Here is a 13883-nt window from a genome sequence, read left to right as displayed (position 1 = left end):
TGGCAGCATCTCCAGTTAGGGCTGGGAACGACTCCTGCTTGAAATCTGAGCTGCTGCCAGTCAGAGTAGAAGATACTGAGCTCAGTGGGCCAAAGTTCTGTCTTCATGTAGAGCAGTTTCTGCTAGGAAGATGCTCCCATCTTCCTAACCACCCCGATGAGGTAGGTTAGGCTGAGAGAAACTGGCTCCAGGTCTCCCAGTGGGCAATATGGCCCTCTGGGGATTTGAACCCAGGTCTTTCTGCTCCTCATTTGCCTCCTAGAAGCTGCTAGGCTGGCATGGTCAGCTGTCATTCACTGGGTTGTTATTACGGAGCGCAGAGAGGCACCCTTCCCCCTGGATTTCCAGGCAGAAGTCCAGGGCCTCCATACCCCTGGGGCCCGCAAATCCTCTTTAGTCTGTCCTGGGTGGTGTGGTCACTGCGCCATGCTTCTGGCCCGTGCTGAGCTGGCGGGGGGGCTGAGCATGACCTCTGCTTTAGAGATAGAGTGGGGAAAGAAATATGTAGGGTGGGGTTATGTTAAATTGCGTGTTGGCATGTTTCAGCTCATGCATATTTGCATTCATATACCAGTTTTATATTCTGACATTCTTGTGAGTTCAGTTGCTGTTTGTGCCCTCAAGAACCCAGGTGTTAAAAACACTGCTTGTGTGTCACGGTGTGTGTGTATGTGTGTGTAGCGGGGGGATGATGCTTATCTTGCAGGGGGGGGTCGGGGGGGCAGTGGGCTCCAAAGGCCTTTAAGTCCAGGCTCCACAATTCCCTAGGTGCACTGCTGACAGAGCACATCCAGATGATGTCACGGTCTGTCCGTTGCATCCCAGTCTTTGCTGGATTCTCCTTCTGGGCTTTTTAAAAAGGTCTAATGTGTGGCAACGTTCCTGACTTGGGGCAGAATTGCAGCACTAGCTTTCCCCAGGCTGGCTGGTAGATTGATGCCCCTGGTGGGTCTATGAGGTCAGAGGGGTGCATTTGGTGATGCCCCAAGTGGAGCCCATCTAGAGGGGCCACTCGGATGAGCAGAACCTTCTGCCCTCATGAGCTAAAGGTGCACGCCAGGAGGGGGTCATTTGAGATGGAGGAGAGCTGGTCATGTGGTAGCAAGCATGAATTGGTCCCTTTGCTAAGCAGGTTCCATTTGGGTTTGCATTTGAATGGGAGACCACATGTGAGCACTGTAAGATATTCCCCTGAGGGGATGGGGGGGTGCTCTGGGAAGAGCACCTGCTTGCTTGCATGCAGAAGGTTCCAAGTGCCCTCCCTGGCATCTTCAAGATAGGGCTGAGAGAGACTCCTGCCCAGTGGTCCCTCTCATTTTTTTCATCTCTGTGCGGAATGAGTTTTCTTCTGGGCGGCAGTATCAAGGCAGTGTGTGCGCCTGTGCATTCAGAGTCGGGCCTTCCTGATCCAGCCTGAGTGGGGTCTAAAATTGACTGAACAGACAGCAAAACACTTGTGAGCATGTGCACATGCGCATACCTTAGAGGGAACACTGCTCCTGCCGCAACCTTGGAGAAGCCACTGCCAAAATCAGTGTAGACACAATACTGAGCTAGATAACGGATCAGGGGTCCAAACTGGTATATGGCAGCTTCCTGTGTTGTCATGGTGGATGTTCTCGCAACGCGTTGGGCAGAAATGGCATTGTTCAAATTGGTCCCAAGTTTTTGTTTCAATCCAGCATTGTGTCCAATAAATTAACCCTGCAAAGGCTGGGACAACGTTAGTTTTCCACGGTTCTGCATGAGACTTGGTGTAACTGTCCCCACCCCCAGGAGTCTGCAGGTGCAGGTTCAGCTATGTGCACGTCGTCCCTGCTAAACAGATGGTTGAGATGACCAGCTGTGCAGCCATGGCTCACTCTTTAGGAAGGCAGGCGGGAATCTGTATCCAGGCTCTGAAGTAGTGCTGCTCAGCGCACTGAAAGCTCACAGCGTGAGCCATCTGTCAGGCTCCTTGTGTGCAGCAGCGTATGCACCACTTGCTGCTTTGCACAAGGGTCTGTGGATCGGGGCCCGCCTCGACGAATGCTTCCTAATTAACTGTGTCACGAAAGCTGGAGTGTTACTGGGTCTATGTTTGCGCTTGTTAATTGAAAGCGGGCAGCAAAGTCCAGATTCTGTTCTCCTCTGCAGTGATCCCAAAGAGAAGGCGTCTCTGCTGTGTGCTGACGTTGGCATTTTATACGAATAAAGCTAATTGTTAGCTTTTGGTGTGTGTGTTGTGGGGGGTGGACCTCTCTTTGTAACAGCCTCTGGTCCCTGGACAGCACTTTGACATTATATTCCCCAGTACGCTTCTTGTATTATGGAGTGTTAATTTATTGTAGAAGTCGGGGGCAGCTGCTCAGGCTCCATGGGGGAATTTTGAGCTTGCTCTGGGCTTTTTTGTTTTGTTTTGTCTCGGAGGCTGCTGTTCAGAATCACTTTTCAAGGGAGGGGTGTAAATGGATTTGCATTTCTGAGGAAAAGAGCCTGATGCTCAGATTCCTTCACTTTCCAGATCTCATAAGAACATAAGGACAACCCTGCTGGGTCAGGCACAAGGCCCATCCAGTCCAGCGTCCTCTTTCACACAGTGGCCCACCAGATGCCTCTGGGGAGGCCACAGGCAAGAGGTGTGTCCATGCCCTCTCTCCTGCTGTTGCTCCCCTGCAACTGGTATTGAGAGGCATCGTGCCGCTGAGGCTGGAGATGGCCCACAGCCACCAGACTAGTAGCCATTGATAGACCTGTTCTCCATGAATCTGTCTGAGCCCCTTTTAAAACCATCCAAGCTGGTGGCCATCACCACAACCCATGGCAAAGAATTCCATAGATTAATTATGCACTGTGTGAAAAAGTACTTCCACTTGTTGGTCCCTAATTTCCCAATCTTCAGTTTCATGGGGTGACTCCTGGTTCTAGTGTTATGAGAGAGGGAGAAACATTTCTCTCTGTCTACCCTCTCCACTCCATGCATAATGTTATGCACTTTGATCATGTCTCCCCTTAGTTGTAAAGAAGTAAAGAGCCCCAGATGATGTAGCCTAGCTTCATAAGGAAGGTGCTCCAGGCCCCTGATCATCTTGGTTGCCCTCTTTGGCACCTTTTCCAGTTCTACAACATCCTTCTTAAGATACGGTGGCCAAAGCTGTACGCAGTACTCCAGATGTGGCCACACCATAGATTTGTATAAGGGCAGTATAGTATTAGCATTTTTATTTTCAATCCCTCTCCTAATTATTCCTAGCCTGGAATTAGCTTTTTTCACAGCTGCTGCGCATTGAGTCGACACTTTCAATGAGCTGTCCACCACGACCCCAAGAGCTCTCTCCTGTTCAGTCACCGACAGCTCAGATCTCATCAGCATATATGTGAAGTTGGTGTTTTTTGCCCCAGTGTGAGAGCTGATCCACATCTCAGAGCAATCTCAGAGCTAATCCACATGTATGGACAGGTCACGTGGCACAGAGAATTCCAGAAACCCTGTGTGTAGAAAACTAGCATGTCAGGGAGGAAAGCTGGTTTTGTGGGAGCAACTATGAATTGTCCCCTTTGCTAAGCAGAGTCTGCCCCACTTTGCCTTGGGATGGGAGACTACATGTGAGCACTTTCTGCTGTAAGATATTCCCCTGAGGGGATGGGGCCATTGTTAAGTGGTAGAGCATCTGCTTGAATGCAGGAAGACCCAGGGTTCAACCCCTGCCAGCATCTCCAGGTAGGGCTGGGAAGGACTCCCACCCAAAACCTTGGAGAGCCACTGCCAGTCAGGGTAGACAATGCTGAGCTAGGTGGACCAAGGGTCTGACCTGGCATAAAGCAGCTTCCCAAGTTCCTTGGTCTCATGGAGGACAGGTCTATGAATGGCTACGAGTCTTGATGGCTACGGGCTACCTCCAAGTTCAGAGGCAGGACGCCTCTGAATGTCAGATGCTGGGAGCGACAGCCAGAGAGGGGGCAGGCCTTTATCTCTTGACTGTGGGCTTCCCAGAGGCATCTGGGCAGTGGCGTAGGAAGCTGCTAGCAGTGGAGATGCACCCCACCACTGGCGGCCCCTATTTGTGATGAAGGACATGAGCGCTAGTGTGCCTGCACCCTGACCATGCCCCCTGTGTGTGACGTCAGGCGCAGGGGGCATGCTCGGATGTGGGAACGGGGCCGCTTGGCCCCACTCCCAAGTCACTACAGCCAGCGCTGAGGTCCCAACCTGGCTGGGAGTGTGTCTCTCTGCCTTTCTGCCTGTTTTTGAGTCACCCTGCGCCTGATGTCAGATGCAGGAGGCGTGGCTTTGGCTGCGGGCGCAGCTCCATGGAAATGGTGGCCTGGGTTCTTTGAACCCGGGCACTCAATGGGGGTTCCACCCCTGCCTCTGGTGAGCCACTGTGGGGAATAGGGTGCTGGACTACATTGGCCTGATCCAGCAGGGCTCTTCTTATATCCTTATGTCAAGGCTAGAGTAGAACCTTATCTCTTCTTGCTACCTTCCCAAACCAGATCATTTTTAGCCTACATTTCTTAAGGAAAGCAAGCTGATGGGATCACCCAGTAGGGGTGTACACAAAACCAAAAAGATGTCCATGCTTTAAGAAAGAGGAGAGCAGGTCTTTACTTGCTCTTCACCATCGCATGCAGCTTCCTGCTGTGGTGGCACTCATCCCAAGAACCCATGCGCAGCACCGGCATGCACATGGCATCCGTGCATGCACAGGCTCATTTTGAGTGGTCACCACAGCATTGCTGACCATGCACATGGCGCCCGCACATGTGCAGATGCCATGTGTGTCCTTGTGTTCCGCACAGGTTCTTGGGACAAGCACCACCACAGCAGGAAGCTTCAGGTAAAGACCTGCTCTCCTCTTTTTTAAAAATCCCCTCCCTGTGGCACCAAACCGGTTTGGACCTCACCCGAACTGGTTTGTCGCCAAACCAACGAACGGACCTCGGTTCGTGCACATCCCTAGGCAGCAGGTAGGTCTGCCTCTGCAGGGCCGGCTGCTGCTACGTGACCTTTGCTCCAAGCAGGAGACGGAGTGCCGCTAACTCTCTCAAGACATTGTTTTGATTTTTGCTGCTGCAGGCCAGAGACTGGAGAGCGAGATGCAGTGCTGCCAACTCCAGCAGTGGAGTGAAGAAATCCCCGCCCCACATGTGTGTTTACTTCAAATAGATTGAATTCTGTGCTGCCTCTGGCCAACCTGCCAACCAGTCAGGACAGGGGTTTGTGCTGCCAAGTGTTGGGCGTCAACTGTGGGGTGGGCAGACCTCAGTATCACGCATTACTGGAAGAGCTGGGGGCCACTGCTGGAGCACTGGGAGAGCAGGAGAACGGAGGTGGCCGAGGTACAGTGCTGGGCTCCATCTTTATTTCTGCTTTGTTCCTGGTGTATGTACCCCTGCAAATGATGAGGGTCACCTATACGTTCTATCTGTAGCATGCATTTGAGGGGCCTGTACCCAGTTTCACTTTCAACAGTCACTCACACAAACACATGTACGAGTGTACAGACACTCATACAGCATCATGTCTGAAATGGGCTATTACGCTCAACACTCGTCCAACAAGTATACAGTGTACACAGCTACAGATCCATTCCCAGCTACAGTTATTCGCAGGTCATGTTGAACACAGGTACAGCAGTCCACTTCCGATCTGTGCCATGCATTTGAGGGGCCCGTGCCCAGATTTGCTTTCCCATAGCCACACCTGGGTTTGAGAGTCCTGACCAACTTACCTCCCAAATAAACATACACAGGATCAGCAGCCGTAACCAAATATCTCATCAGCTGTCGATCACTCTGATAAAAAAGACGATTAAAGAATTTTAAAGGCTAACTAATCGGTATTAGGCATCTCGTGAATGCTCCTTCTGTTTACCTTGAAGTTCTTTATGGCTCGCGCCCTACGGCTTAAAGAAGCACTCTTATTGCTGGTATGAAGTATAATATGTATTTAAAATATGGCCTAAAGGGAAGCTAGGATGGCAAGAGAAATCTACCTGTGTCATATTAACCTAAGTACAAGGCAGCTCCATCCCTTACTAAAAGATGTATTATTTCTGGTTGCCATCGGCTGGACTAATCAGAACATGTTTTACATAGACATGGTTTGAATAAGACTTTGAATATACCAACCAACAGCTATTGCTGGAATTTCATGGCACCTCGGGTTGGCAGGCTGCAAACCAGAGATTCCCCCTGTCCCTTTTAATCTACCACTAAATCTAGGTTTCTCCCTCATTTTCAGTGGTCTTTTTATTCATCTTCATCTCCAGACTGCTGCAGGGATTTGAGGAAGTGGTGACGGATGAAGCCAAAATTAGTAGGAGGAGTCAGAGAAGCCTCATGTCCTGATTTAGTGCTTGACTGAAAGGTACATGGGAAGTCTTTGGGTTGTGATCTGGTCCATAGGAACATGGGGAGCTGCCTTCTTCTGAGTCAGACCATTGGTCCACCAAGCTCCTATATTGTCTACGCTGACTGGCAGCGGCTCTCCAGAGTTTCAGGCAGGCGTCTTTCCCAGCCCTACCTGGAGATGCTGCCAGGGATTGTAGCTGGGACCTTCTGCATGCAAGCAGACGCTCTCCAACTGAGCTGAGGCCCCATCTCCTAAGCAGAATCTCATAAGAACAGCCCAAATGGATCAAGCCCAAGGCCCATCTAGTCCAGCATCCTGTTTCGCACAGTGGCCCACCAGATGCCGCTGGAAGCCACAGGCAGGGGTTGAGGGCATGCCCTCTCTCCTGCTGTTACTCCCCTGCAACTGGTACTCAGAGGCATCCTGCCTTTGAGGCTGGAGGTGGCCCACAGCCCTCCGACTAGTAGCCATTGATAGACTTCTCCTCCATGAAGTCATCCAAACCCCTCTTAAAGCCATCCAGGTTGTTGGCTGTCACCAAATCCTGTGGCAGAGAGTTCCACAAGTGGATCACGCGTTGTGTGAAAAAGTACTTCCGTTTGTTGGTCCTAGACCTCCTGGCAATCAATTTCATGGTGTGACCCCTGGTTCTAGTGTATAATCTCTTATAACAGACAGCACTCATATGTAGTCATCCATTCAAACAGTGGTGGAGCCAGCCAAATGGTGGCCTGTGTTCCGCGCCCCTCCCCCCCGGTGGCCCCGCCAGTGACGCCCCATGCGTGTGACATCACAGACATGGAGGCATGGCTCAGGCTCCGGAGAGCCCCGAGCGAGCTTTTCCGGAGAGGAAGGTCAATAAACACTGTCAGGCAGCAAGCTCTGACTGGAATTGAGGGGGGCGGAGCTCACTCGGGCCACTCCCCGTTTTTGTTTGATGTCACGAGCAACGGGGGCTCCAGCAGCCCTTTTCATTGGCAGCCCAGTTTCTTTGAATCCGCTTGCTCAATGGTGGCTCCACCACTGAATTCAAATGTAGGGCGGACCCTGCTTTGCAAAGGGGACCCTTTGTGCTCCCTACCGCAAGACTGACTCTCCTCTTCTGGTAACCCCATCTGAAGCTCCAGATTATCCACTTTCAATATATCCTTTGCCCTCGTAGATTTCCTCTTTAGCAGACCTGGGAACTTCCTTTAAGGCCCTGACTTGAAATCTGAAACCCATTTTCAAAAGATCTGCTTTATTCTCTCCATCCCTGCAGAAGTCCTCTCTTCCCCGCCCCTCTCCTTCCTCTTTCATTCTCTATAAAAGACAGCCCTGATGCCTCTGGTGCAACAACATATCTTAGGTCAGAAGATAATTCATAGCATCAGATAATGTTGGAAGGGATCTATCTGCATCTTGCATATGTTGGGGTCTGTACCCAGAACATGTGCGTACACATGTGTGAAAGTGTACACATGCACATGTGTTTGTGTGAATGACACAGACACCTGTATGCATGTAATGTAATTTTCTCCTGCTGACTGAGCCAAGAGGCACCTTTTAAAATGGTGGACCTCTTATATTTAGCAGGGGGAAAGCAACTGGCCCTATCCAGCCCCAGCACAGCATCCCTCCAGTGGCTGTTGCTGGTATCTACCTAATGTTTCTTTTTTAGATTGTGAGCCCTTTGGAGACAGGCACAGGGATCCATCTTTATTTACTTTTATTTCTCTATGTAAACTACTTTGGGAATGTTTGTTGAAAAGCGGTCTAAAAATAGTCATCGGTGTAATGTCTGAATAGACTGGCTGACGTCTTGATGCTACGCTTGCAGAAGGCTGTAGCACTAGTTCGCTTGCATTCACGTTTGCAATTGTACGACAGGGTGTGCAACCTACAGCATGCCTCATATATTTTGCAGGGAACTTCTGTGCAATAGCACAGTTCCGAAAATCCCCATGATTTAGCACAGCTACCCAATCGTCTTGTGCTGCACAGCTTTGCCTACTGCCCAAGCCCAGCGTCAGGATATTGGCCACTGCTGCCTCCCTTTTACTTGCTTATGTTACACTGTGAAGTAGCACTAGGTTCATTGACAGAGCTATATCAACAAACATGTTTGCTGATATGCTGAAGAGGGCGGATTAGAGTAGCAGATGACATGAATGAGCAGAGCCCTATGGAAACCAACGGTAGGGAAGCAACTTTATTCACACTCTGTAAACTGTCCTTTTGCAGAGCAATTTTCTCACTAAACCAGTGAAATGGAGAGCTGCTAGAAACAAAAGGTGATAAGTTATCCCTGGCCGTTGCCTTACCTGAACGGAATTTCCTGTTGCCGAGTTCTCAATTAATATGGCCAGTCATAAATATGGTCAAAAACAAAAGGACGTCAACCCAGGAATGTTCAAGCAGGGGTGCCAGATCAACAGTCTGGAGATGCTTTTTGCCTTTCAAACCGCTGACATGACGGGTGACGCACGGGGAAGAAACCACGCCTCAGTCACACCTGCACCGTACTGGATCTGGCCTGCCCCTGCATATCAGTGCTTGCCAGCAGGGGCATAGCTAGGGGAAAGGGGGCCCGTGTTCATCCCTCTCTCTGGCGGCCCCCCAGAGTGAGGGACATAATGAAGAAAATAGGGAGGGGTGGAGCTGGAGGGCCCTCAGGAGCTGGGGGCCCGTGTTCTTTGAACCCTTTCGCTCAATTATAGCTATGCCCCTGCTTGCCAGACTTGGGGCTCGCCCCTTCCGGCAACTGTTACCTCCTCCTGCCCCATGCCCCATGCCTCACTGGCTGCACTGGCAGTTTTAGCCGCAAAAGGGATGTTCTGGGATGCCAGCCTGGCAACCCTCTCCATGCTGCAGCACTTCCATCTTTTCGTGGAAATTGGAGACTGTAGTTCTACGCAAGAAGCACCGTGCTGTGGGGCTTCTGCCCCTGCTGGACCCAGGACCATAAATCTTGCTTGGCAGCCTAATCTCATGAGACTTCCTGGCTCTACTTCCAGGCCAGAGAAGTCTTTGGCTGAACTTCAAAGGAGCACCTGAAGTCCATGATGCTTCTACTCCTGACCTAAGCTCTAAATCCTGTGTGACTCACCCAGTTCTAGCAGTGAAATATTGAAAAGGGGGGGCAGGGAGGGGGGAGGCCTGTTGGGACTTGCTTCTTTTGAAGAGTTACTCTAGTAGCCTTCAATTAAAGTGGCAGACTCTTCCAGTGAGGCAACTTTGTATAGAAGAATAACATGTCCTCCAGGGTTTCGGAGAAGAAAATTGGAACACTTCTAAGATGCGTTCAGACATCATGTAGAACCTTGGTTTATTTTCCCCAAACAGTATTTGAGTTATGCTGTAGTTTGATAGAATTTAATAGAATTAATTTAATAGAATTTAATTCCTGATCTCTCATGATGAAATAGCCTTTTAACGTGATGCATCCCAAAATTAGGGAGGGGGTTATGCTGTAGAAACCACAATATTCTAGCCAGGATGTAGCCAGGAGAGTGTTTGCCAACTTTTGATTACTGGCTTCTGTCCTACACTTTAAGAGCAAATTTGTGGTGATAATCCTCATCTTCATGCCAGGAATAGCTTCACTAGCTAATTCCTGGATATGAAGCTGCTATTTAAAGCCCAGGATTCTGCCAGCCTAGCTTTTTTCCTGGCCTGTTGGCAATCCAAACAGGGCTGTGTTTACTCTTCAGAAATGAGATCAAACCTTGGGTGATCCAAATCCTACCACCTCTATACAGGTGAAACTCGGAAAATTAGAATATCGTGCAAAAGTCCATTAATTTCAGTAATGCAAATTAAAAGGTGAAACTGATATATGAGACAGACGCATTACATGCAAAGCGAGATCAGTCGAGCCTTAATTTGTTATAATTGTGATGATCATGGCGTACAGCTCATGAAAACCCCAAATCCACAATCCCAGAAAATTAGAATATTACATGGAACCAAGAAGACAAGGATTGAAGAACAGAACAATATCGGACCTCTGAAAAGTATAAGCATGCATATGTATTCAGTACTTGGTTTGGGCCCCTTTTGCAGCAATTACTGCCTCAATGCGGCGTGGCATGGATGCTATCAGCCTGTGGCACTGATGAGGTATTATGGAAGACCAGGATGCTTCATTAGCGGCCTTCAGCTCTTCTGCATTGTTTGGTCTCATGTCTCTCATCCTTCTCTTGGCAATGCCCCATAGATTCTCTATGGGGTCAGGTCAGGCGGGTTTGCTGGCCAATCAAGCACAGTACACTGTATACTTTTCAGAGGTCCGATATTGTTCTATTCTACAATCCTTGTCTTCTTGGTTCCATGTAATATTCTAATTTTCTGGGACTGTGGATTTGGGGTTTTCATGAGCTGTACACCATGATCATCACAATTATAACAAATTAAGGCTTGACTTATCTCGCTTTGCATGTAATGCGTCTGTCTCATATATCAGTTTCACCTTTTAATTTGCATTACTGAAATTAATGGACTTTTGCACGATATTCTAATTTTCCGAGTTTCACCTGTACATTGACAAATCATATATTTTCTTATTTTGTATAATTTCTTCTGCTGGTCTTGGGGAAAGATAACAAGCTGTAGAAGTATAAGTACACATGCCGTGGTGTGTTTGCATATTGAACCAGATTCCTCCTCAGTTAGTTTCCGGCACCTTCCATCTGGTTTGAGTGCTGGACTAGGACCGGGGAGACCCGAGTTCAAATCCCCATTCAGCCATGATACTAGCTGGGTGACTCTGGGCCAGTCACTTCTCTCTCAGCCTAACCTACTTCACAGGGTTGTTGTGAAAGAAACTCAAGTATGTAGTACACCACTCTGGGCTCCTTGGAGGAAGAGCAGGATATAAATGTAATAATAATGATAATAATAATAATACTCTGTTTGTACTGCAAGCTTGGTAGCGTGAACTCTGGTCTCAAGGGTGCCACCTAGGCTGCAGTTTCCAGTCAGCTGACCCTGAGGGCCAATCTCGGCCCAGCAGGCCCTATAAAGCCCAAGCCTCAGCACTCCCCCTTCAGTTAGCCTAAGCAACTCATATCTGGTGTGAGGTGACTGCCTCTGATTCACTTCCTTGCCTTGCGTCTTGACCCCAGCCTGAAACTCCACGGCCTGACAGGAAGGCATGGAAGCCCTGTTGGGACACTCTCTTCTCCCAGCTCCACATCCAAAGGGCTTGTGAGGAACCCAGACTCCATAAATAAGGCATGACAGAGGCCCTTGGTGCTCAAGCAAGATTCATTTTAGGGCAACACTCCCAAAGGGGTCCTGAATGGTTCCAGCACCTTTGTCCTCTTAACCCAAAGGCATACCCCAAATGTCTGGGGTGGGGTAGGGTCTCATTTCATCCCTGCCTGTTCCCTCCTCTGCCTCAGTTGGACTATTCATACATTACGTGGTATGTACGTATAGGTGTCTGTACACAAGTACATGCGTTTGTATGAATGACTGTACATGGATTCACTTTAAAAGTGAATCTGGGTCCAAGCCCCCCTCAGATGCAGAACACAGAGAGAAATGTCCTGCTGTACATAAATAGAACTTAATATAGGAATAGCTGTATGTGCATATACATCTGTACATGCGTACATGGCACACAGATTGTCCTGGAATACAGGAGCATAGGAAGCTGTCTTATACCAAGTCAAACCCTTCGTTCATCCAGCTCTACACTGACTGGCAGTGGCTCTCCCAGGTTTCAGGCAGGAGTCTTCCCCGGCCCTACCTGGAGATGCTGCCAGAGATTGAACCTGGGACCTTCTGCGTGCAAAAGCAGATGCTCCACCATTGAGCAACAGTCCCATTCCCATGCACTGAACATGATGTGTGAATAGGGCGCCTTCCTTCAATTGTTCGGTTTTCATGAACCATCAGAATGAAGGAGAGAAGCCAAAGTTGCCAGCAACGTTTACTGGGATGTTATGTTGAATATATATATATTTTAATTGGGTGGGGGTCATGAAAAGCGGATGTGGGATCTGTGTATGGGGCACTATGCAATCTGGAGAGGCCAGCCTGCTGAAACCTATGCTTTTGCGGGGAGAGCTTTACCTCTCCCAGCTAGCAAAGCAGAAATCTTTCACTTTTCCTCAGTTGCCCAGAGGGACCTGGTGGCTTCTATCCGAATAAAATCCAATCCAACCCAGCCAGCCCCGACATCAAAATTGTGGAATCTCATCTCTGCTTATGTATTCAAGAAGTGAAGTCTTGTCTTTGATACGGTGAGGCGATAGCCCCAATCTGCAAGTTGGAAGGCGGCTGGCGGACTAATTTGCTATCACTTGGTCTCCATTCTTTTAATTATGTCTTTATAGGCTTTTAATTAGCCAGAATCTGACTAATTTAAACCATCCTTGTTTGGAAAAAGAGACTTCTGTTCCACAGCTGTTCTCACTCAAACACGCTTTCTGTGGGCTCCGGCAGAGCAACGGAGGAAATGTTTGTTTTTACGCTGGAGGATATTTTTCTTACTTTCTCTCCCCCCCCGCCCCAACTCTCCTCCCCTGCCCCCTCAGGAAAGAATTGACGCTGGGTAAAGACTTTGTTCCCACCAGATGCACTTACACAGCTGACAAATAAATATTTCTACTCGGGGCCTGCAGAATGAGTTTAGGTTCCAAGAAAAATAGATGGTCTCCATGTGCAAGCCGTAGCTCAGTGGTAAAGCACCTGTCTTGCAAGTGGAAGGTCTCAGGTTCAATCTCCGATATCTCCAGGTAGGGCTGAGAGAAAAACTCTTGCCTGGAACCCTGGAGAAGCTGCTGCCAGTCACGGTAGACAATCCTGAGCTAGATGGACCATGGGGCTGCGGCTCTGTGGCAGAGCATCTGTTTTGAATGTGGAAAGGCCCAGGTTCACTCCCTGGCAGCATCTCCAGGGAGGGCTGGGAAAGATGCCTGCCTGTAACCTTGGAGAGCTGCTGCCAGTCAGTGTACAGACAATACCGAGATAGATGGACCAAGGGTCTGACTCAGTAAAAGGCAGCTTCCTGTGTCACAAGCACAAGAACTCTGATGCCTATGTAGGGCTAGCCCATTCCTGGCAGTGAAGGTGGTGAGGTGCATGTGTGTATGCATCCTACATGAAATGGATGGTGTTCCCCCACCTCCCGTAAATACACATTGAAACAGCCACATTCCAATGTCCATCATTTCTCATTACAAAACAAGCCCAGGAGAGCTGGAGATTTGTGCATGCCACGCACCCCTCCTCTTTCATGCATGAGAAGAGGAGAGGGAGAGGGTTCGACTTTGAGGATTTAAGCAAACCACCGTTCCATGTTTTACATCTAAACTGTGGAGCTCTGGTTCAGGGCTGTTTAAATGTGCAGGTCTAAAAAAAAAGTTATTGTTATATAGTAACATCAGTACAGTTCAGAGATTCAAGTCATGCCAAAGTTGTATTGTGTTAGATGTTATAAGAAGTGATCTGATTATGGATAAGGGGCCGACCTGGTATGTATCACAGAGACTTGGTTTGGGGAGGCAGGTGGCCCAGTCTGGTCCCAGCTATTTTTATTTATATCTATGTAAACCAT

At 49.0% G+C, this 13883-nt stretch overlaps 1 long non-coding RNA gene across 2 annotated transcripts in view; it reads left to right on the top strand.

Annotated features, from left to right (window-relative positions):
• The window catches only part of LOC128331575 (uncharacterized), a 127421-nt gene that overhangs the window by 17304 nt on the left and 96234 nt on the right, over positions 1–13883 (top strand). The gene's annotated exons all lie outside the window — the stretch shown is intronic.

This window comes from Hemicordylus capensis, chromosome 6, assembly GCF_027244095.1.
Source record: "Hemicordylus capensis ecotype Gifberg chromosome 6, rHemCap1.1.pri, whole genome shotgun sequence".
Classification (NCBI taxonomy): Eukaryota; Metazoa; Chordata; class Lepidosauria; order Squamata; family Cordylidae; genus Hemicordylus; species Hemicordylus capensis.
This window is presented reverse-complemented; position numbering and strand designations above follow the sequence as displayed.